Below are 25,328 nucleotides of genomic sequence, written 5' to 3'. Positions count from 1 at the left end.
ACTTTGCCACTACTTTGCAGTACTTTGCCGTACTTTGCCACTACTTTGTAATACTTTGCCACTACTTTGCCATACTTTGCCACTACTTTGCCGTACTTTGCCACTACTTTACCCTACTTTGCCACTACTTTACCATACTTTGCCACTACTTTACCATACTTTCCCACTACTTTGCCGTACTTTGCACTACTTTGCCGTACTTTGGCACTACTTTGCAGTACTTTGTCGTTCTTTGCCACTACTTTGTAGTACTTTGCAACTACTTTGCCATACTATGCCACTACCTTTCAGTACTTTGCCACTACTTTACCCTACTTTGCCACTACTTTACCATACTTTGCCACTACTTTACCATACTTTCCCACTACTTTGCCATACTTTGCCACTATTTTACCATACTTTCCCACTACTTTGCCGTACATTGCACTACTTTGCCGTACTTTGCCACTACTTTGCAGTACTTTGTCGTACTTTGCCACTACTTTGTAGTACTTTGCGACTACTTTGCCATACTTTGCCACTACTTTGCCGTAGTTTGCCACTACTTTACCCTACTTTGCCACTACTTTACCATACTTTGCCACTACTTTACCATACTTTCCCACTACTTTGCCGTACTTTGCCGTACTTTGCTACTACTTTGCAGTACTTTGTCGTACTTTGCCACTACTTTGTAGTACTTTGCAACTACTTTGCCATACTTTGCCACTACTTTTCAGTAATTTGCCACGACTTTACCATACTTTGCCACTACTTTGCCGTACTTTGCCACTATTTGCCACTACTTTGCCGTACTTTGCCACTAATTTGCCGTACTTTGCTACTACTTTGCCATACTTTGCCACTACTTTTCAGTACTTTGCCACTACTTTACCATACTTTGCCACTACTTTACCATACTTTGCCACTACTTTGCCGTACTTTGCATTACTTTGCCGTACTTTGCCACTACTTTTAAGTACTTAGCCACTACTTTACAGTACTTTACCACTACTTTGCAGTACTCTGCCACTACTTTGCTGTACTTTGCTACTAATTTGCAGTACTTTGCCACCACTTTGCCGTACGTTGTCACTACTTTGCAGTACTTTGCCACTACTTTGTCGTACTTTGCCACTACTTTTCAGTACTTTGCTACTACTTTGCAGTACTTTGCACTACTTTGCCGCACTTTGTCACTACTGTGCAGTACTTTGCCACTACTTTGCAGTACTTTGCCGTACTTTGCCACTACTTTGTAGTACTTTGCAACTACTTTGCCCTACGTTGCCACTACTTGTCCGTACTTTGCCAGTATTTGCCACTATATTTCAGTACTTTTCCACTACTTTGCCGTACTTTGCCACTACTTTGCCATACTTTGCCGTACTTTGCCACTACTTTGCCGTACTTAGCCACTACTTTTCTGTACTTTGTCACTACTTTTTAGTACTTTTCCGTACTTCACCGTACTTTGCCACTACTTTGCCGTACTTTGGCACTACTTTTCAGTACGTTGCCACTACCTTGCCGTATTTGCCACTACTTTTGAGTACTTTGCCACTTCTTTACCGTATTTTGCCACTACTTTGCAGTACTTTGCCATTACTTTTCAGTACTTTCCTGCTACTTTGCCACTACTTTTGACTACTTTGCCACTACTTTGCCGTACTTTGCCACTACTTTTCAGTACTTTGCCACTACTTTACAGTTCTTTGCCACTACTTTGCAGTACTTTGTCACTACTGTGCAGTACATTGCCACTACTTTGCAGTACTTTGACGTACTTTGCCACTACTTGTTAGTATTTTGCCACTACTTTGCCCTACTTTGCCACTACTTTGCCGTACTTTGCCACTACTTTGCCGTACTTTGCCAATACTTTTCAGTACTTTGCCACTACTTTTCAGTACCTTGCAACTACTTTGCCCTACTTTGCCACTACTTTTCCCGTACTTTGCAACTACTTTGCCGTACTTTGGCACTACTTTTCAGTACTTCGCCACTACTTTGCCGTAATTTGCCACTACTTTTCAGTACGTTGCCACAACTTTGCAGTACTTTGCCGCTACTTTTCAGTACTTTGCTGCTAGCTTGCCGTACTTTGCCACTACGTTGCCGTACTTTGCCACTATTTGCCACTACTTTGCCGTACTTTGCCACTACTTTGCCGTACTTTGCTACTACTTTGCCATATTTAGCCTCTACTTTTCAGTACTTTGTCACTACTTTACCATACTTTGCCACCACTTTATCATACTTTGCCACTACTTTGCCGTACTTTGCACTACTTTGCCGTACTTTGCCACTACCTTTAAGTACTTTGCCACTACTTTTCAGTAATTTGCCACTACTTTACCATACTTTGCCACTACTTTGTCGTACTTTGCCACTATTTGCAACTACTTTGATGTTCTTTGCCACTACTTTGCCGTACTTTGCTACTACTTTGCCATACTTTGCCACTACTTTTCAGTACTTTGCTACTACTTTGCCATACTTTGCCTCTACTTTTCAGTACTTTGCCACTACTTTACCATACTTGGCCACTACTTTACCATACTTTGCCACTACTTTGCACTACTTTGCCGTACTTTGCCATTACTTTTAAGTACTTTGCCACTACTTTTCAGTACTTTGCCACTACTTTACCCTACTTTGCCACTACTTTGCCGTACTTTGCCACTACTTTGCCGTACTTTGCCACTACTTTTCAGTACTTTGCCACTACTTTGCAGTACTTTGCCACTACTTTGAAGTACTTTGCCACTTCTTTGCACTACTTTGAAGTACTTTGCTACTACTTCGCGTTCTTTTCCACTACTTTGCCGTAATTTGCCACTACTTTTCAGTACGTTGCCACTACTTTGTAGTACTTTGCCACTACTTTTCAGTACTTTGCTGCTAGCTTGCCGTACTTTGCCACTACTTTGCCGTACTTTGCCACTACTTTACATTACTTTGCCATTACGTTTCAGTACTTTGCTGCTACTTTGCCGTACTTTGCCACTACTTTTGAGTACTTTGCCACTACTTTACAGTACTTTGCCACTACTTTGCTGTACTCTGCCACTACTTTGCAGTACTTTGCCGCACTTTGTCACTACTGTTCAGTTCTTTGCCACTACTTTGCAGTACTTTGCCGTACTTTGCCACTACCATTCAGTACTTTGCCACTACTTTACCCTACTTTGCCACTACTTTACCCTACTTTGCCACTACTTTACCCTACTTTCCCACTACTTTGCCATACTTTGCCACTACTTTACCATACTTTCCCACTACTTTGCCGTACTTTGCACTACTTTGCCGTACTTTGCCACTACTTTGCAGTACTTTGTCGTACTTTGCCAATACTTTGTAGTACTTTGCATCTACTTTGCCATACTTTGCCACTACTTTTCAGTAATTTGCCACGACTTTACCATACTTTGCCACTACTTTGCCGTACTTTGCCACTATTTGCCACTACTTTGCAGTACTTTGCCACTACTTTGTCGTACTTTGCCACTACTTTTCAGTACTTTGCACTACTTTGCCGTACTTTGCCACTACCTTTAAGTACTTTGCCACTACTTTTCAGTAATTTGCCACTACTTTACCATACTTTGCCACTACTTTGCCGTACTTTGCCACTATTTGCAACTACTTTGCCGTTCATTGCCACTACTTTGCCGTACTTTGCTACTACTTTGCCATACTTTGCCACTACTTTTCAGTACTTTGCTACTACTTTGCCATACTTTGCCTCTACTTTTCAGTACTTTGCCACTACTTTACCATACTTGGCCACTACTTTACCATACTTTGCCGTACTTTGCACCACTTTGCCGTACTTTGCCATTACTTTTAAGTACTTTGCCACTACTTTTCAGTACTTTGGCACTACTTCACCCTACTTTGCCACTACTTTGCCGTACTTAGCCACTACATTGCCGTACTTTGCCACTACTTTTCAGTACTTTGCCACTACTTTGCAGTACTTTGCCACTACTTTGAAGTACTTTGCCACTTCTTTGCACTAATTTGAAGTACTTTGCTACTACTTCGCGTTCTTTTCCACTACTTTGCCGTAATTTGCCACTACTTTTCAGTACGTTGCCACTACTTTGCATTACTTTGCCACTACTGTTCCGTACTTTGCTGCTAGCTTGCCGTACTTTGCCACTACTTTGCCGTACTTTGCCACTACTTTGCATTACTTTGCCATTACGTTTCAGTACTTTGCTGCTACTTTGCCGTACTTTGCCACTACTTTTGAGTGCTTTGCCACTACTTTACAGTACTTTGCCACTACTTTGCAGTACTCTGCCACTACTTTGCAGTACTTTGCCGCACTTTGTCACTACTGTGCAGTTCTTTGCCACTACTTTGCAGTACTTTGCCGTACTTTGCCACTATTTTGTAGTACTTTGCAACTACTTTGACCTACTTTGCCACTACTTGTCCGTACTTTTCCATGCTTTGCTGTACTTTGCCACTACTTTTCAGTACTTTGCCACTACTTTACCCTACTTTGCCACTACTTTACCATACTTTGCCACTACTTTACCATACTTTCCCACTACTTTGCCATACTTTGCCACTACTTTACCATACTTTCCCACTACTTTGCCGTACTTTGCACTATTTTGCCGTACTTTGCCACTACTTTGCAGTACTTTGTCGTACTTTGCCACTACTTTGTAGTATTTTGCAACTACTTTGCCATACTTTGCCACTACTTTGCCGTACTTTGCCACTACTTTTCAGTACTTTGCCACTACTTTGCAGTACTTTGCCACTACTTTGAAGTACTTTGCCACTACTTTACCCTACTTTGCCACTACTTTACCATACTTTGCCACTACTTTACCGTACTTTCCCACTACTTTGCCGTACTTTGCACTACTTTGCCGTACTTTGCCACTACTTTGCAGTACTTTGTCGTAGTTTGCCACTACTTTGTAGTACTTTGCAACTACTTTGCCATACTTTGCCACTACTTTTCAGTAATTTGCCACGACTTTACCATACTTTGCCACTACTTTGCCGTACTTTGCCACCATTTGCCACTACTTTGCCGTACTTTGCCACTAATTTGCCGTACTTTGCTACTACTTTGCCATACTTTGCCACTACTTTTCAGTACTTTGCCACTACTTTACAATACTTTGCCACTACTTTACCATACTTTGCCACTACTTTGCCGTACTTAGCCACTACTTTTCTGTACTTTGCCACTACTTTTTAGTACTTTGCAACTACTTTGCACTTCTTTGCCACTACTTTTCCGTACTTTACCGTACTTTGCCACTACTTTGCCGTACTTTGGCACTACTTTTCAGTACGTTGCCACTACCTTGCCGTATTTGCCACTACTTTTGAGTACTTTGCCACTTCTTTACCGTATTTTGCCACTACTTTGCAGTACTTTGCCATTACTTTTCAGTACTTTCCTGCTACTTTGCCACTACTTTTGACTACTTTGCCACTACTTTGCCGTACTTTGCCACTACTTTTCAGTACTTTGCCACTACTTTACAGTACTTTGCCACTACTTTGCAGTACTTTGTCACTACTGTGCAGTACATTGCCACTACTTTGCAGTACTTTGCCGTACTTTGCCACTACTTGTTAGTATTTTGCAACTACTTTGCCCTACTTTGCCACTACTTTGCCGTACTTTGCCACAACTTTGCCGTACTTTGCCACTACTTTTCAGTACTTTGCCACTACTTTTCAGTACCTTGCAACTACTTTGCCCTACTTTGCCACTACTTTTCCCGTACTTTGCAACTACTTTGCCGTACTTTGGCACTACTTTTCAGTACTTCGCCACTACTTTGCCGTAATTTGCCACTACTTTTCAGTACGTTGCCACAACTTTGCAGTACTTTGCCACTACTTTACAGTACTTTGCCACTACTTTGCAGTACTTTGTCACTACTGTGCAGTACATTGCCACTACTTTGCAGTACTTTGCCGTACTTTGCCACTACTTTTCAGTACTTTGCCACTACTTTTCAGTACCTTGCAACTACTTTGCCCTACTTTGCCACTACTTTTCCCGTACTTTGCAACTACTTTGCCGTACTTTGGCACTACTTTTCAGTACTTCGCCACTACTTTGCCGTAATTTGCCACTACTTTTCAGTACGTTGCCACAACTTTGCAGTACTTTGCCGCTACTTTTCAGTACTTTGCTGCTAGCTTGCCGTACTTTGCCACTACTTTGCCGTACTTTGCCACTATTTGCCACTACTTTGCCGTACTTTGCCACTACTTTGCCGTACTTTGCCACTACTTTTAAGTACTTTGCCACTACTTTTCAGTAATTTGCCACTACTTTACCATACTTTGCCACTATTTGCCGTACTTTGCCACTATTTGCAACTACTTTGCCGTTCTTAGCCACTACTTTGCCGTACTTTGCTACTACTTTGCCATACTTTGCCACTACTTCTCAGTACTTTGCTACTACTTTGCCATACTTTGCCTCTTCTTTTCAGTACTTTGCCACGACTTTACCATACTTGGCCATGCTTTACCATACTTTGCCACTACTTTGCCGTACTTTGCACTACTTTGCCGTTCTTTGCCATTACTTTTAAGTACTTTGCCACTACTTTGCCACTACTTTACCCTACTTTGCCACTACTTTGCCGTACTTTGCCACTACTTTGCCGTAATTTGCCACTACTTTTCAGTACTTTGCCACTACTTTGCAGTACTTTGCCACTACTTTGAAGTACTTTGCCACTTCTTTGCACTACTTTGAAGTACTTTGCTACTACTTCGCGTTCTTTTCCACTACTTTGCCGTAATTTGCCACTACTTTTCAGTACGTTGCCACTACTTTGCAGTACTTTGCCACTACTTTTCAGTACTTTGCTGCTAGCTTGCCGTACTTTGCCACTACTTTGCCATTACGTTTCAGTACTTTGCTGCTACTTTGCCGTACTTTGCCACTACTTTTGAGTACTTTGCCACTACTTTACAGTACTTTGCCACTACTTTGCCGTACTCTGCCACTACTTTGCAGTACTTTGCCGCACTTTGTCACTACTGTGCAGTTCTTTGCCACTACTTTGCAGTACTTTGCCGTATTTTGCCACTACTTTGTAGTACTTTGCAACTACTTTGACCTACTTTGCCACTACTTGTCCGTACTTTTCCATATTTTGCTGTACTTTGCCACTACTTTTCAGTACTTTGCCAATACTTTACCCTACTTTGCCACTACTTTACCATACTTTGCCACTACTTTACCATACTTTCCCACTACTTTGCCATACTTTGCCACTACTTTACCATACTTTCCCACTACTTTGCCGTACTTTGCACTACTTTGCCGTACTTTGCCACTACTTTGCAGTACTTTGTCGTACTTTGCCACTACTTTGTAGTACTTTGCAACTACTTTGCCATACTTTGCCACTACTTTGCCGTACTTTGCCACTACTTTGCCGTACTTTGCCACTACTTTTCAGTACTTTGCCACTACTTTGCAGTACTTTGCCACTACTTTCCATACTTTCCCACTACTTTGCCATAATTTGCCACTACTTTACCATACTTTCCCACTACTTTGCCGTACTTTGCACTACTTTGCCATACTCTGCCACTACTTTGCAGTACTTTGTCGTACTTTGCCACTACTGTGCAGTTCTTTGCCACTACTTTGCAGTACTTTGCCGTACTTTGCCACTACTGTGCAGTTCTTTGCCACTACTTTGCAGTACTTTGCCGTACTTTGCCACTACTTTGTAGTACTTTGCCACTACTTTGACCTACTTTGCCACTACTTGTCCGTACTTTGCCACTACTTTGCCGTACTTTGCCACTACTTTGCCGTACTTTGCCACTACTTTTCAGTACTTTGCCACTACTTTGCAGTACTTTGCCACTACTTTGAAGTACTTTGCCACTACTTTACCCTACTTTTCCACTACTGTACCATACTTTACCACTACTTTACCATACTTTCCCACTACTTTGCCGTACTTTGCACTACTTTGCCGTACTTTGCCACTACTTTGCAGTACTTTGTCGTACTTTGCTACTACTTTGTAGTACTTTGCAACTACTTTGCCATACTTTGCCACTACTTTTCAGTAATTTGCCACGACTTTACCATACTTTGCCACTATTTTGCCGTACTTTGCCACTATTTGCCACTACTTTGCCGTACTTTGCCACTAATTTGCCGTACTTTGCTACTACTTTGCCATACTTTGCCACTACTTTTCAGTACATTGCCACTACTTTACAATACTTTGCCACTACTTTACCATACTTTGCCACTACTTTGCCGTACTTAGCCACTACTTTTCTGTACTTTGTCACTACTTTTTAGTACTTTGCAACTACTTTGCCGTACTTTGGCACTACTTTTCAGTACGTTGCCACTACCTTGCCGTATTTGCCACTACTTTTGAGTACTTTGCCACTTCTTTACCGTATTTTGCCACTACTTTGCAGTACTTTGCCATTACTTTTCAGTACTTTCCTGCTACTTTGCCACTACTTTTGACTACTTTGCCACTACTTTGCCGTACTTTGCCACTACTTTTCAGTACTTTGCCACCACTTTACAGTACTTTGCCACTACTTTGCAGTACTTTGTCACTACTGTGCAGTACATTGCCACTACTTTGCAGTACTTTGCCGTACTTTGCCACTACTTGTTAGTATTTTGCAACTACTTTGCCCTACTTTGCCACTACTTTGCCGTACTTTGCCACTACTTTGCCGTACTTTGCCACTACTTTTCAGTACTTTGCCACTACTTCTCAGTACTTTGCTACTACTTTGCCATACTTTGCCTCTTCTTTTCAGTACTTTGCCACGACTTTACCATACTTGGCCATGCTTTACCATACTTTGCCACTACTTTGCCGTACTTTGCACTACTTTGCCGTTCTTTGCCATTACTTTTAAGTACTTTGCCACTACTTTGCCACTACTTTACCCTACTTTGCCACTACTTTGCCGTACTTTGCCACTACTTTGCCGTAATTTGCCACTACTTTTCAGTACTTTGCCACTACTTTGCAGTACTTTGCCACTACTTTGAAGTACTTTGCCACTTCTTTGCACTACTTTGAAGTACTTTGCTACTACTTCGCGTTCTTTTCCACTACTTTGCCGTAATTTGCCACTACTTTTCAGTACGTTGCCACTACTTTGCAGTACTTTGCCACTACTTTTCAGTACTTTGCTGCTAGCTTGCCGTACTTTGCCACTACTTTGCCATTACGTTTCAGTACTTTGCTGCTACTTTGCCGTACTTTGCCACTACTTTTGAGTACTTTGCCACTACTTTACAGTACTTTGCCACTACTTTGCCGTACTCTGCCACTACTTTGCAGTACTTTGCCGCACTTTGTCACTACTGTGCAGTTCTTTGCCACTACTTTGCAGTACTTTGCCGTATTTTGCCACTACTTTGTAGTACTTTGCAACTACTTTGCCCTACGTTGCCACTACTTGTCCGTACTTTGCCAGTATTTGCCACTATATTTCAGTACTTTTCCACTACTTTGCCGTACTTTGCCACTACTTTGCCATACTTTGCCGTACTTTGCCACTACTTTGCCGTACTTAGCCACTACTTTTCTGTACTTTGTCACTACTTTTTAGTACTTTTCCGTACTTCACCGTACTTTGCCACTACTTTGCCGTACTTTGGCACTACTTTTCAGTACGTTGCCACTACCTTGCCGTATTTGCCACTACTTTTGAGTACTTTGCCACTTCTTTACCGTATTTTGCCACTACTTTGCAGTACTTTGCCATTACTTTTCAGTACTTTCCTGCTACTTTGCCACTACTTTTGACTACTTTGCCACTACTTTGCCGTACTTTGCCACTACTTTTCAGTACTTTGCCACTACTTTACAGTTCTTTGCCACTACTTTGCAGTACTTTGTCACTACTGTGCAGTACATTGCCACTACTTTGCAGTACTTTGACGTACTTTGCCACTACTTGTTAGTATTTTGCCACTACTTTGCCCTACTTTGCCACTACTTTGCCGTACTTTGCCACTACTTTGCCGTACTTTGCCAATACTTTTCAGTACTTTGCCACTACTTTTCAGTACCTTGCAACTACTTTGCCCTACTTTGCCACTACTTTTCCCGTACTTTGCAACTACTTTGCCGTACTTTGGCACTACTTTTCAGTACTTCGCCACTACTTTGCCGTAATTTGCCACTACTTTTCAGTACGTTGCCACAACTTTGCAGTACTTTGCCGCTACTTTTCAGTACTTTGCTGCTAGCTTGCCGTACTTTGCCACTACGTTGCCGTACTTTGCCACTATTTGCCACTACTTTGCCGTACTTTGCCACTACTTTGCCGTACTTTGCTACTACTTTGCCATATTTAGCCTCTACTTTTCAGTACTTTGTCACTACTTTACCATACTTTGCCACCACTTTATCATACTTTGCCACTACTTTGCCGTACTTTGCACTACTTTGCCGTACTTTGCCACTACCTTTAAGTACTTTGCCACTACTTTTCAGTAATTTGCCACTACTTTACCATACTTTGCCACTACTTTGTCGTACTTTGCCACTATTTGCAACTACTTTGATGTTCTTTGCCACTACTTTGCCGTACTTTGCTACTACTTTGCCATACTTTGCCACTACTTTTCAGTACTTTGCTACTACTTTGCCATACTTTGCCTCTACTTTTCAGTACTTTGCCACTACTTTACCATACTTGGCCACTACTTTACCATACTTTGCCACTACTTTGCACTACTTTGCCGTACTTTGCCATTACTTTTAAGTACTTTGCCACTACTTTTCAGTACTTTGCCACTACTTTACCCTACTTTGCCACTACTTTGCCGTACTTTGCCACTACTTTGCCGTACTTTGCCACTACTTTTCAGTACTTTGCCACTACTTTGCAGTACTTTGCCACTACTTTGAAGTACTTTGCCACTTCTTTGCACTACTTTGAAGTACTTTGCTACTACTTCGCGTTCTTTTCCACTACTTTGCCCTAATTTGCCACTACTTTTCAGTACGTTGCCACTACTTTGTAGTACTTTGCCACTACTTTTCAGTACTTTGCTGCTAGCTTGCCGTACTTTGCCACTACTTTGCCGTACTTTGCCACTACTTTACATTACTTTGCCACTACTTTGTAGTACTTTGCCACTACGTTTCAGTACTTTGCTGCTACTTTGCCGTACTTTGCCACTACTTTTGAGTACTTTGCCACTACTTTACAGTACTTTGCCACTACTTTGCTGTACTCTGCCACTACTTTGCAGTACTTTGCCGCACTTTGTCACTACTGTTCAGTTCTTTGCCACTACTTTGCAGTACTTTGCCGTACTTTGCCACTACCATTCAGTACTTTGCCACTACTTTACCCTACTTTGCCACTACTTTACCCTACTTTGCCACTACTTTACCCTACTTTCCCACTACTTTGCCATACTTTGCCACTACTTTACCATACTTTCCCACTACTTTGCCGTACTTTGCACTACTTTGCCGTACTTTGCCACTACTTTGCAGTACTTTGTCGTACTTTGCCAATACTTTGTAGTACTTTGCATCTACTTTGCCATACTTTGCCACTACTTTTCAGTAATTTGCCACGACTTTACCATACTTTGCCACTACTTTGCCGTACTTTGCCACTATTTGCCACTACTTTGCAGTACTTTGCCACTACTTTGTCGTACTTTGCCACTACTTTTCAGTACTTTGCACTACTTTGCCGTACTTTGCCACTACCTTTAAGTACTTTGCCACTACTTTTCAGTAATTTGCCACTACTTTACCATACTTTGCCACTACTTTGCCGTACTTTGCCACTATTTGCAACTACTTTGCCGTTCATTGCCACTACTTTGCCGTACTTTGCTACTACTTTGCCATACTTTGCCACTACTTTTCAGTACTTTGCTACTACTTTGCCATACTTTGCCTCTACTTTTCAGTACTTTGCCACTACTTTACCATACTTGGCCACTACTTTACCATACTTTGCCGTACTTTGCACCACTTTGCCGTACTTTGCCATTACTTTTAAGTACTTTGCCACTACTTTTCAGTACTTTGGCACTACTTCACCCTACTTTGCCACTACTTTGCCGTACTTTGCCACTACATTGCCGTACTTTGCCACTACTTTTCAGTACTTTGCCACTACTTTGCAGTACTTTGCCACTACTTTGAAGTACTTTGCCACTTCTTTGCACTAATTTGAAGTACTTTGCTACTACTTCGCGTTCTTTTCCACTACTTTGCCGTAATTTGCCACTACTTTTCAGTACGTTGCCACTACTTTGCATTACTTTGCCACTACTGTTCCGTACTTTGCTGCTAGCTTGCCGTACTTTGCCACTACTTTGCCGTACTTTGCCACTACTTTGCATTACTTTGCCATTACGTTTCAGTACTTTGCTGCTACTTTGCCGTACTTTGCCACTACTTTTGAGTGCTTTGCCACTACTTTACAGTACTTTGCCACTACTTTGCAGTACTCTGCCACTACTTTGCAGTACTTTGCCGCACTTTGTCACTACTGTGCAGTTCTTTGCCACTACTTTGCAGTACTTTGCCGTACTTTGCCACTATTTTGTAGTACTTTGCAACTACTTTGACCTACTTTGCCACTACTTGTCCGTACTTTTCCATGCTTTGCTGTACTTTGCCACTACTTTTCAGTACTTTGCCACTACTTTACCCTACTTTGCCACTACTTTACCATACTTTGCCACTACTTTACCATACTTTCCCACTACTTTGCCATACTTTGCCACTACTTTACCATACTTTCCCACTACTTTGCCGTACTTTGCACTATTTTGCCGTACTTTGCCACTACTTTGCAGTACTTTGTCGTACTTTGCCACTACTTTGTAGTATTTTGCAACTACTTTGCCATACTTTGCCACTACTTTGCCGTACTTTGCCACTACTTTTCAGTACTTTGCCACTACTTTGCAGTACTTTGCCACTACTTTTCAGTACTTTGCCACTACTTTACCCTACTTTGCCACTACTTTACCATACTTTGCCACTACTTTACCGTACTTTCCCACTACTTTGCCGTACTTTGCACTACTTTGCCGTACTTTGCCACTACTTTGCAGTACTTTGTCGTACTTTGCCACTACTTTGTAGTACTTTGCAACTACTTTGCCATACTTTGCCACTACTTTTCAGTAATTTGCCACGACTTTACCATACTTTGCCACTACTTTGCCGTACTTTGCCACCATTTGCCACTACTTTGCCGTACTTTGCCACTAATTTGCCGTACTTTGCTACTACTTTGCCATACTTTGCCACTACTTTTCAGTACTTTGCCACTACTTTACAATACTTTGCCACTACTTTACCATACTTTGCCACTACTTTGCCGTACTTAGCCACTACTTTTCTGTACTTTGCCACTACTTTTTAGTACTTTGCAACTACTTTGCACTTCTTTGCCACTACTTTTCCGTACTTTACCGTACTTTGCCACTACTTTGCCGTACTTTGGCACTACTTTTCAGTACGTTGCCACTACCTTGCCGTATTTGCCACTACTTTTGAGTACTTTGCCACTTCTTTACCGTATTTTGCCACTACTTTGCAGTACTTTGCCATTACTTTTCAGTACTTTCCTGCTACTTTGCCACTACTTTTGACTACTTTGCCACTACTTTGCCGTACTTTGCCACTACTTTTCAGTACTTTGCCACTACTTTACAGTACTTTGCCACTACTTTGCAGTACTTTGTCACTACTGTGCAGTACATTGCCACTACTTTGCAGTACTTTGCCGTACTTTGCCACTACTTGTTAGTATTTTGCAACTACTTTGCCCTACTTTGCCACTACTTTGCCGTACTTTGCCACAACTTTGCCGTACTTTGCCACTACTTTTCAGTACTTTGCCACTACTTTTCAGTACCTTGCAACTACTTTGCCCTACTTTGCCACTACTTTTCCCGTACTTTGCAACTACTTTGCCGTACTTTGGCACTACTTTTCAGTACTTCGCCACTACTTTGCCGTAATTTGCCACTACTTTTCAGTACGTTGCCACAACTTTGCAGTACTTTGCCACTACTTTACAGTACTTTGCCACTACTTTGCAGTACTTTGTCACTACTGTGCAGTACATTGCCACTACTTTGCAGTACTTTGCCGTACTTTGCCACTACTTTTCAGTACTTTGCCACTACTTTTCAGTACCTTGCAACTACTTTGCCCTACTTTGCCACTACTTTTCCCGTACTTTGCAACTACTTTGCCGTACTTTGGCACTACTTTTCAGTACTTCGCCACTACTTTGCCGTAATTTGCCACTACTTTTCAGTACGTTGCCACAACTTTGCAGTACTTTGCCGCTACTTTTCAGTACTTTGCTGCTAGCTTGCCGTACTTTGCCACTACTTTGCCGTACTTTGCCACTATTTGCCACTACTTTGCCGTACTTTGCCACTACTTTGCCGTACTTTGCCACTACTTTTAAGTACTTTGCCACTACTTTTCAGTAATTTGCCACTACTTTACCATACTTTGCCACTATTTGCCGTACTTTGCCACTATTTGCAACTACTTTGCCGTTCTTAGCCACTACTTTGCCGTACTTTGCTACTACTTTGCCATACTTTGCCACTACTTCTCAGTACTTTGCTACTACTTTGCCATACTTTGCCTCTTCTTTTCAGTACTTTGCCACGACTTTACCATACTTGGCCATGCTTTACCATACTTTGCCACTACTTTGCCGTACTTTGCACTACTTTGCCGTTCTTTGCCATTACTTTTAAGTACTTTGCCACTACTTTGCCACTACTTTACCCTACTTTGCCACTACTTTGCCGTACTTTGCCACTACTTTGCCGTAATTTGCCACTACTTTTCAGTACTTTGCCACTACTTTGCAGTACTTTGCCACTACTTTGAAGTACTTTGCCACTTCTTTGCACTACTTTGAAGTACTTTGCTACTACTTCGCGTTCTTTTCCACTACTTTGCCGTAATTTGCCACTACTTTTCAGTACGTTGCCACTACTTTGCAGTACTTTGCCACTACTTTTCAGTACTTTGCTGCTAGCTTGCCGTACTTTGCCACTACTTTGCCATTACGTTTCAGTACTTTGCTGCTACTTTGCCGTACTTTGCCACTACTTTTGAGTACTTTGCCACTACTTTACAGTACTTTGCCACTACTTTGCCGTACTCTGCCACTACTTTGCAGTACTTTGCCGCACTTTGTCACTACTGTGCAGTTCTTTGCCACTACTTTGCAGTACTTTGCCGTATTTTGCCACTACTTTGTAGTACTTTGCAACTACTTTGACCTACTTTGCCACTACTTGTCCGTACTTTTCCATATTTTGCTGTACTTTGCCACTACTTTTCAGTACTTTGCCAATACTTTACCCTACTTTGCCACTACTTTACCATACTTTGCCACTACTTTACCATACTTTCCCACTACTTTGCCATACTTTGCCACTACTTTACCATACTTTCCCACTACTTTGCCGTACTTTGCACTACTTTGCCGTACTTTGCCACTACTTTGCAGTACTTTGTCGTACTTTGCCACTACTTTGTAGTACTTTGCAACTACTTTGCCATACTTTGCCACTACTTTGCCGTACTTTGCCACTACTTTGCCGTACTTTGCCACTACTTTTCAGTACTTTGCCACTACTTTGCAGTACTTTGCCACTACTTTCCATACTTTCCCACTACTTTGCCATAATTTGCCACTACTTTACCATACTTTCCCACTACTTTGCCGTACTTTGCACTACTTTGCCATACTCTGCCACTACTTTGCAGTACTTTGTCGTACTTTGCCACTACTGTGCAGTTCTTTGCCACTACTTTGCAGTACTTTGCCGTACTTTGCCACTACTGTGCAGTTCTTTGCCACTACTTTGCAGTACTTTGCCGTACTTTGCCACTACTTTGTAGTACTTTGCCACTACTTTGACCTACTTTGCCACTACTTGTCCGTACTTTGCCACTACTTTGCCGTACTTTGCCACTACTTTGCCGTACTTTGCCACTACTTTTCAGTACTTTGCCACTACTTTGCAGTACTTTGCCACTACTTTGAAGTACTTTGCCACTACTTTACCCTACTTTTCCACTACTGTACCATACTTTACCACTACTTTACCATACTTTCCCACTACTTTGCCGTACTTTGCACTACTTTGCCGTACTTTGCCACTACTTTGCAGTACTTTGTCGTACTTTGCTACTACTTTGTAGTACTTTGCAACTACTTTGCCATACTTTGCCACTACTTTTCAGTAATTTGCCACGACTTTACCATACTTTGCCACTATTTTGCCGTACTTTGCCACTATTTGCCACTACTTTGCCGTACTTTGCCACTAATTTGCCGTACTTTGCTACTACTTTGCCATACTTTGCCACTACTTTTCAGTACATTGCCACTACTTTACAATACTTTGCCACTACTTTACCATACTTTGCCACTACTTTGCCGTACTTAGCCACTACTTTTCTGTACTTTGTCACTACTTTTTAGTACTTTGCAACTACTTTGCCGTACTTTGGCACTACTTTTCAGTACGTTGCCACTACCTTGCCGTATTTGCCACTACTTTTGAGTACTTTGCCACTTCTTTACCGTATTTTGCCACTACTTTGCAGTACTTTGCCATTACTTTTCAGTACTTTCCTGCTACTTTGCCACTACTTTTGACTACTTTGCCACTACTTTGCCGTACTTTGCCACTACTTTTCAGTACTTTGCCACCACTTTACAGTACTTTGCCACTACTTTGCAGTACTTTGTCACTACTGTGCAGTACATTGCCACTACTTTGCAGTACTTTGCCGTACTTTGCCACTACTTGTTAGTATTTTGCAACTACTTTGCCCTACTTTGCCACTACTTTGCCGTACTTTGCCACTACTTTGCCGTACTTTGCCACTACTTTTCAGTACTTTGCCACTACTTCTCAGTACTTTGCTACTACTTTGCCATACTTTGCCTCTTCTTTTCAGTACTTTGCCACGACTTTACCATACTTGGCCATGCTTTACCATACTTTGCCACTACTTTGCCGTACTTTGCACTACTTTGCCGTTCTTTGCCATTACTTTTAAGTACTTTGCCACTACTTTGCCACTACTTTACCCTACTTTGCCACTACTTTGCCGTACTTTGCCACTACTTTGCCGTAATTTGCCACTACTTTTCAGTACTTTGCCACTACTTTGCAGTACTTTGCCACTACTTTGAAGTACTTTGCCACTTCTTTGCACTACTTTGAAGTACTTTGCTACTACTTCGCGTTCTTTTCCACTACTTTGCCGTAATTTGCCACTACTTTTCAGTACGTTGCCACTACTTTGCAGTACTTTGCCACTACTTTTCAGTACTTTGCTGCTAGCTTGCCGTACTTTGCCACTACTTTGCCATTACGTTTCAGTACTTTGCTGCTACTTTGCCGTACTTTGCCACTACTTTTGAGTACTTTGCCACTACTTTACAGTACTTTGCCACTACTTTGCCGTACTCTGCCACTACTTTGCAGTACTTTGCCGCACTTTGTCACTACTGTGCAGTTCTTTGCCACTACTTTGCAGTACTTTGCCGTATTTTGCCACTACTTTGTAGTACTTTGCAACTACTTTGACCTACTTTGCCACTACTTGTCCGTACTTTTCCATATTTTGCTGTACTTTGCCACTACTTTTCAGTACTTTGCCAATACTTTACCCTACTTTGCCACTACTTTACCATACTTTGCCACTACTTTACCATACTTTCCCACTACTTTGCCATACTTTGCCACTACTTTACCATACTTTCCCACTACTTTGCCGTACTTTGCACTACTTTGCCGTACTTTGCCACTACTTTGCAGTACTTTGTCGTACTTTGCCACTACTTTGTAGTACTTTGCAACTACTTTGCCATACTTTGCCACTACTTTGCCGTACTTTGCCACTACTTTGCCGTACTTTGCCACTACTTTTCAGTACTTTGCCACTACTTTGCAGTACTTTGCCACTACTTTCCATACTTTCCCACTACTTTGCCATAATTTGCCACTACTTTACCATACTTTCCCACTACTTTGCCGTACTTTGCACTACTTTGCCATACTCTGCCACTACTTTGCAGTACTTTGTCGTACTTTGCCACTACTGTGCAGTTCTTTGCCACTACTTTGCAGTACTTTGCCGTACTTTGCCACTACTGTGCAGTTCTTTGCCACTACTTTGCAGTACTTTGCCGTACTTTGCCACTACTTTGTAGTACTTTGCCACTACTTTGACCTACTTTGCCACTACTTGTCCGTACTTTGCCACTACTTTGCCGTACTTTGCCACTACTTTGCCGTACTTTGCCACTACTTTTCAGTACTTTGCCACTACTTTGCAGTACTTTGCCACTACTTTGAAGTACTTTGCCACTACTTTACCCTACTTTTCCACTACTGTACCATACTTTACCACTACTTTACCATACTTTCCCACTACTTTGCCGTACTTTGCACTACTTTGCCGTACTTTGCCACTACTTTGCAGTACTTTGTCGTACTTTGCTACTACTTTGTAGTACTTTGCAACTACTTTGCCATACTTTGCCACTACTTTTCAGTAATTTGCCACGACTTTACCATACTTTGCCACTATTTTGCCGTACTTTGCCACTATTTGCCACTACTTTGCCGTACTTTGCCACTAATTTGCCGTACTTTGCTACTACTTTGCCATACTTTGCCACTACTTTTCAGTACATTGCCACTACTTTACAATACTTTGCCACTACTTTACCATACTTTGCCACTACTTTGCCGTACTTAGCCACTACTTTTCTGTACTTTGTCACTACTTTTTAGTACTTTGCAACTACTTTGCCGTACTTTGGCACTACTTTTCAGTACGTTGCCACTACCTTGCCGTATTTGCCACTACTTTTGAGTACTTTGCCACTTCTTTACCGTATTTTGCCACTACTTTGCAGTACTTTGCCATTACTTTTCAGTACTTTCCTGCTACTTTGCCACTACTTTTGACTACTTTGCCACTACTTTGCCGTACTTTGCCACTACTTTTCAGTACTTTGCCACCACTTTACAGTACTTTGCCACTACTTTGCAGTACTTTGTCACTACTGTGCAGTACATTGCCACTACTTTGCAGTACTTTGCCGTACTTTGCCACTACTTGTTAGTATTTTGCAACTACTTTGCCCTACTTTGCCACTACTTTGCCGTACTTTGCCACTACTTTGCCGTACTTTGCCACTACTTTTCAGTACTTTGCCACTACTTTTCAGTACCTTGCAACTACTTTGCCCTACTTTGCCACTACTTTTCCCGTACTTTGCAACTACTTTGCCGTACTTTGGCACTACATTTCAGTACTTCGCCACTACTTTGCCGTAATTTGCCACTACTTTTCAGTACGTTGCCACAACTTTGCAGTACTTTGCCGCTACTTTTCAGTACTTTGCTGCTAGCTTGCCGTACTTTGCCACTACTTTGCCGTACTTTGCCACTATTTGCCACTACTTTGCCGTACTTTGCCACTACTTTGCCGTACTTTGCTACTACTTTGCCATACTTAGCCTCTACTTTTCAGTACTTTGTCACTACTTTACCATACTTTGCCACCACTTTATCATACTTTGCCACTACTTTGCCGTACTTTGCCACTACTTTGCCGTACTTTGCCACTACTTTTCAGTACTTTGCCACTACTTTGCAGTACTTTGCCACTACTTTGAAGTACTTTGCCACTACTTTACCCTACTTTTCCACTACTGTACCATACTTTACCACTACTTTACCATACTTTCCCACTACTTTGCCGTACTTTGCACTACTTTGCCGTACTTTGCCACTACTTTGCAGTACTTTGTCGTACTTTGCTACTACTTTGTAGTACTTTGCAACTACTTTGCCATACTTTGCCACTACTTTTCAGTAATTTGCCACGACTTTACCATACTTTGCCACTATTTTGCCGTACTTTGCCACTATTTGCCACTACTTTGCCGTACTTTGCCACTAATTTGCCGTACTTTGCTACTACTTTGCCATACTTTGCCACTACTTTTCAGTACATTGCCACTACTTTACAATACTTTGCCACTACTTTACCATACTTTGCCACTACTTTGCCGTACTTAGCCACTACTTTTCTGTACTTTGTCACTACTTTTTAGTACTTTGCAACTACTTTGCCGTACTTTGGCACTACTTTTCAGTACGTTGCCACTACCTTGCCGTATTTGCCACTACTTTTGAGTACTTTGCCACTTCTTTACCGTATTTTGCCACTACTTTGCAGTACTTTGCCATTACTTTTCAGTACTTTCCTGCTACTTTGCCACTACTTTTGACTACTTTGCCACTACTTTGCTGTACTTTGCCACTACTTTTCAGTACTTTGCCACCACTTTACAGTACTTTGCCACTACTTTGCAGTACTTTGTCACTACTGTGCAGTACATTGCCACTACTTTGCAGTACTTTGCCGTACTTTGCCACTACTTGTTAGTATTTTGCAACTACTTTGCCCTACTTTGCCACTACTTTGCCGTACTTTGCCACTACTTTGCCGTACTTTGCCACTACTTTTCAGTACTTTGCCACTACTTTTCAGTACCTTGCAACTACTTTGCCCTACTTTGCCACTACTTTTCCCGTACTTTGCAACTACTTTGCCGTACTTTGGCACTACATTTCAGTACTTCGCCACTACTTTGCCGTAATTTGCCACTACTTTTCAGTACGTTGCCACAACTTTGCAGTACTTTGCCGCTACTTTTCAGTACTTTGCTGCTAGCTTGCCGTACTTTGCCACTACTTTGCCGTACTTTGCCACTATTTGCCACTACTTTGCCGTACTTTGCCGTACTTTGCTACTACTTTGCCATACTTAGCCTCTACTTTTCAGTACTTTGTCACTACTTTACCATACTTTGCCACCACTTTATCATACTTTGCCACTACTTTGCCGTACTTTGCACTACTTTGCCGTTCTTTGCCACTACTTTTAAGTACTTTGCCACTACTTTTCAGTAATTTGCCACGACTTTACCATACTTTGCCACTATTTTGCCGTACTTTGCCACTATTTGCCACTACTTTGCCGTACTTTGCCACTAATTTGCCGTACTTTGCTACTACTTTGCCATACTTTGCCACTACTTTTCAGTACATTGCCACTACTTTACAATACTTTGCCACTACTTTACCATACTTTGCCACTACTTTGCCGTACTTAGCCACTACTTTTCTGTACTTTGTCACTACTTTTTAGTACTTTGCAACTACTTTGCCGTACTTTGGCACTACTTTTCAGTACGTTGCCACTACCTTGCCGTATTTGCCACTACTTTTGAGTACTTTGCCACTTCTTTACCGTATTTTGCCACTACTTTGCAGTACTTTGCCATTACTTTTCAGTACTTTCCTGCTACTTTGCCACTACTTTTGACTACTTTGCCACTACTTTGCCGTACTTTGCCACTACTTTTCAGTACTTTGCCACCACTTTACAGTACTTTGCCACTACTTTGCAGTACTTTGTCACTACTGTGCAGTACATTGCCACTACTTTGCAGTACTTTGCCGTACTTTGCCACTACTTGTTAGTATTTTGCAACTACTTTGCCCTACTTTGCCACTACTTTGCCGTACTTTGCCACTACTTTGCCGTACTTTGCCACTACTTTTCAGTACTTTGCCACTACTTTTCAGTACCTTGCAACTACTTTGCCCTACTTTGCCACTACTTTTCCCGTACTTTGCAACTACTTTGCCGTACTTTGGCACTACATTTCAGTACTTCGCCACTACTTTGCCGTAATTTGCCACTACTTTTCAGTACGTTGCCACAACTTTGCAGTACTTTGCCGCTACTTTTCAGTACTTTGCTGCTAGCTTGCCGTACTTTGCCACTACTTTGCCGTACTTTGCCACTATTTGCCACTACTTTGCCGTACTTTGCCACTACTTTGCCGTACTTTGCTACTACTTTGCCATACTTAGCCTCTACTTTTCAGTACTTTGTCACTACTTTACCATACTTTGCCACCACTTTATCATACTTTGCCACTACTTTGCCGTACTTTGCACTACTTTGCCGTTCTTTGCCACTACTTTTAAGTACTTTGCCACTACTTTTCAGTAATTTGCCACTACTTTACCATACTTTGCCACTACTTTGCCGTACTTTGCCACTATTTGCAACTACTTTGCCATTCTTTGCCACTACTTTGCCGTACTTTGCTACTACTTTGCCATACTTTGCCACTACTTTTCAGTACTTTGCCACTACTTTACAATACTTTGCCACTACTTTACCATACTTTGCCACTACTTTACCATACTTTCCCACTACTTTGCCATACTTTGCCACTACTTTACCATACTTTCCCACTACTTTGCCGTACTTTGCACTACTTTGCCGTACTTTGCCACTACTTTGCAGTACTTTGTCGTACTTTGCCACTACTTTGTAGTACTTTGCAACTACTTTGCCATACTTTGCCACTACTTTGCCGTACTTTGCCACTACTTTGCCGTACTTTGCCACTACTTTTCAGTACTTTGCCACTACTTTGCAGTACTTTGCCACTACTTTACCATACTTTCCCACTACTTTGCCATACTTTGTCACTACTTTACCATACTTTCCCACTACTTTGCCGTACTTTGCACTACTTTGCCATACTCTGCCACTACTTTGCAGTACTTTGTCGTACTTTGCCACTACTGTGCAGTTCTTTGCCACTACTTTGCAGTACTTTGCCGTACTTTGCCACTACTGTGCAGTTCTTTGCCACTACTTTGCAGTACTTTGCCGTACTTTGCCACTACTTTGTAGTACTTTGCAACTACTTTGACCTACTTTGCCACTACTTGTCCGTACTTTGCCACTACTTTGCCGTACTTTGCCACTACTTTGCCGTACTTTGCCACTACTTTTCAGTACTTTGCCACTACTTTGCAGTACTTTGCCACTACTTTGAAGTACTTTGCCACTACTTTACCCTACTTTTCCACTACTTTACCATACTTTACCACTACTTTACCATACTTTCCCACTACTTTGCCGTACTTTGCACTACTTTGCCGTACTTTGCCACTACTTTGCAGTACTTTGTCGTACTTTGCTACTACTTTGTAGTACTTTGCAACTACTTTGCCATACTTTGCCACTACTTTTCAGTAATTTGCCACGACTTTACCATACTTTGCCACTATTTTGCCGTACTTTGCCACTATTTGCCACTACTTTGCCGTACTTTGCCACTAATTTGCCGTACTTTGCTACTACTTTGCCATACTTTGCCACTACTTTTCAGTACATTGCCACTACTTTACAATACTTTGCCACTACTTTACCATACTTTGCCACTACTTTGCCGTACTTAGCCACTACTTTTCTGTACTTTGTCACTACTTTTTAGTACTTTGCAACTACTTTGCCGTACTTTGGCACTACTTTTCAGTACGTTGCCACTACCTTGCCGTATTTGCCACTACTTTTGAGTACTTTGCCACTTCTTTACCGTATTTTGCCACTACTTTGCAGTACTTTGCCATTACTTTTCAGTACTTTCCTGCTACTTTGCCACTACTTTTGACTACTTTGCCACTACTTTGCCGTACTTTGCCACTACTTTTCAGTACTTTGCCACCACTTTACAGTACTTTGCCACTACTTTGCAGTACTTTGTCACTACTGTGCAGTACATTGCCACTACTTTGCAGTACTTTGCCGTACTTTGCCACTACTTGTTAGTATTTTGCAACTACTTTGCCCTACTTTGCCACTACTTTGCCGTACTTTGCCACTACTTTGCCGTACTTTGCCACTACTTTTCAGTACTTTGCCACTACTTTTCAGTACCTTGCAACTACTTTGCTCTACTTTGCCACTACTTTTCCCGTACTTTGCAACTACTTTACCATACTTTCCCACTACTTTGCCATACTTTGCCACTACTTTACCATACTTTCCCACTACTTTGCCGTACTTTGCCGTACTTTGTCGTAGTTTGCCACTACTTTGTAGTACTTTGCAACTACTTTGCCATACTTTGCCACTACTTTGCCATACTTTACCACTACTTTACCATACTTTCCCACTACTTTGCCGTACTCTGCACTACTTTGCCGTACTTTGCCACTACTTTGCAGTACTTTGTCGTACTTTGCTACTACTTTGTAGTACTTTGCAACTACTTTGCCATACTTTGCCACTACTTTTCAGTAATTTGCCACGACTTTACCATACTTTGCCACTATTTTGCCGTACTTTGCCACTATTTGCCACTACTTTGCCGTACTTTGCCACTACTTTACAATACTTTGCCACTACTTTACCATACTTTGCCACTACTTTACTTTTCAGTAATATGCCACGACTTTACCATACTTTGCCACTATTTTGCCGTACTTTGCCACTATTTGCCACTACTTTGCCGTACTTTGCCACTAATTTGCCGTACTTTGCTACTACTTTGCCATACTTTGCCACTACTTTTCAGTACTTTGCCACTACTTTACAATACTTTGCCACTACTTTACCATACTTTGCCACTACTTTGCCGTACTTAGCCACTACTTTTCTGTACTTTGTCACTACTTTTTAGTACTTTGCAAATACTTTGCACTACTTTGCCACCACTTTTCCGTACTTTACCGTACTTTGCCACTACTTTGCCGTACTTTGGCACTACTTTTCTGTACGTTGCCACTACCTTGCCGTATTTGCCACTACTTTTGAGTACTTTGCCACTTCTTTACCGTATTTTGCCACTACTTTGCAGTACTTTGCCATTACTTTTCAGTACTTTCCTGCTACTTTGCCACTACTTTTGACTACTTTGCCACTACTTTGCCGTACTTTGCCACTACTTTTCAGTACTTTGCCACTACTTTACAGTACTTTGCCACTACTTTGCAGTACTTTGTCACTACTGTGCAGTACATTGCCACTACTTTGCAGTACTTTGCCGTACTTTGCCACTACTTGTTAGTATTTTGCAACTACTTTGCCCTACATTGCCACTACTTTGCCGTACTTTGCCACTACTTTGCCGTACTTTGCCACTACTTTTCAGTACTTTGCCACTACTTTTCAGTACCTTGCAACTACTTTGCCCTACTTTGCCACTACTTTTCCCGTACTTTGCAACTACTTTGCCGTACTTTGGCACTACTTTTCAGTACTTTGCCACTACTTTTCAGTACCTTGCAACTACTTTGCCCTACTTTGCCACTACTTTTCCCGTACTTTGCAACTACTTTGCCGTACTTTGGCACTACTTTTCTGTACTTCGCCACTACTTTGCTGTACTTTGCC

This window comes from Saccoglossus kowalevskii, chromosome 16 (assembly GCF_978046115.1).
Source record: "Saccoglossus kowalevskii chromosome 16, keSacKowa6.1, whole genome shotgun sequence".
Classification (NCBI taxonomy): domain Eukaryota; kingdom Metazoa; phylum Hemichordata; class Enteropneusta; family Harrimaniidae; genus Saccoglossus; species Saccoglossus kowalevskii.
Note: the sequence above shows the minus strand (reverse complement) of the source record.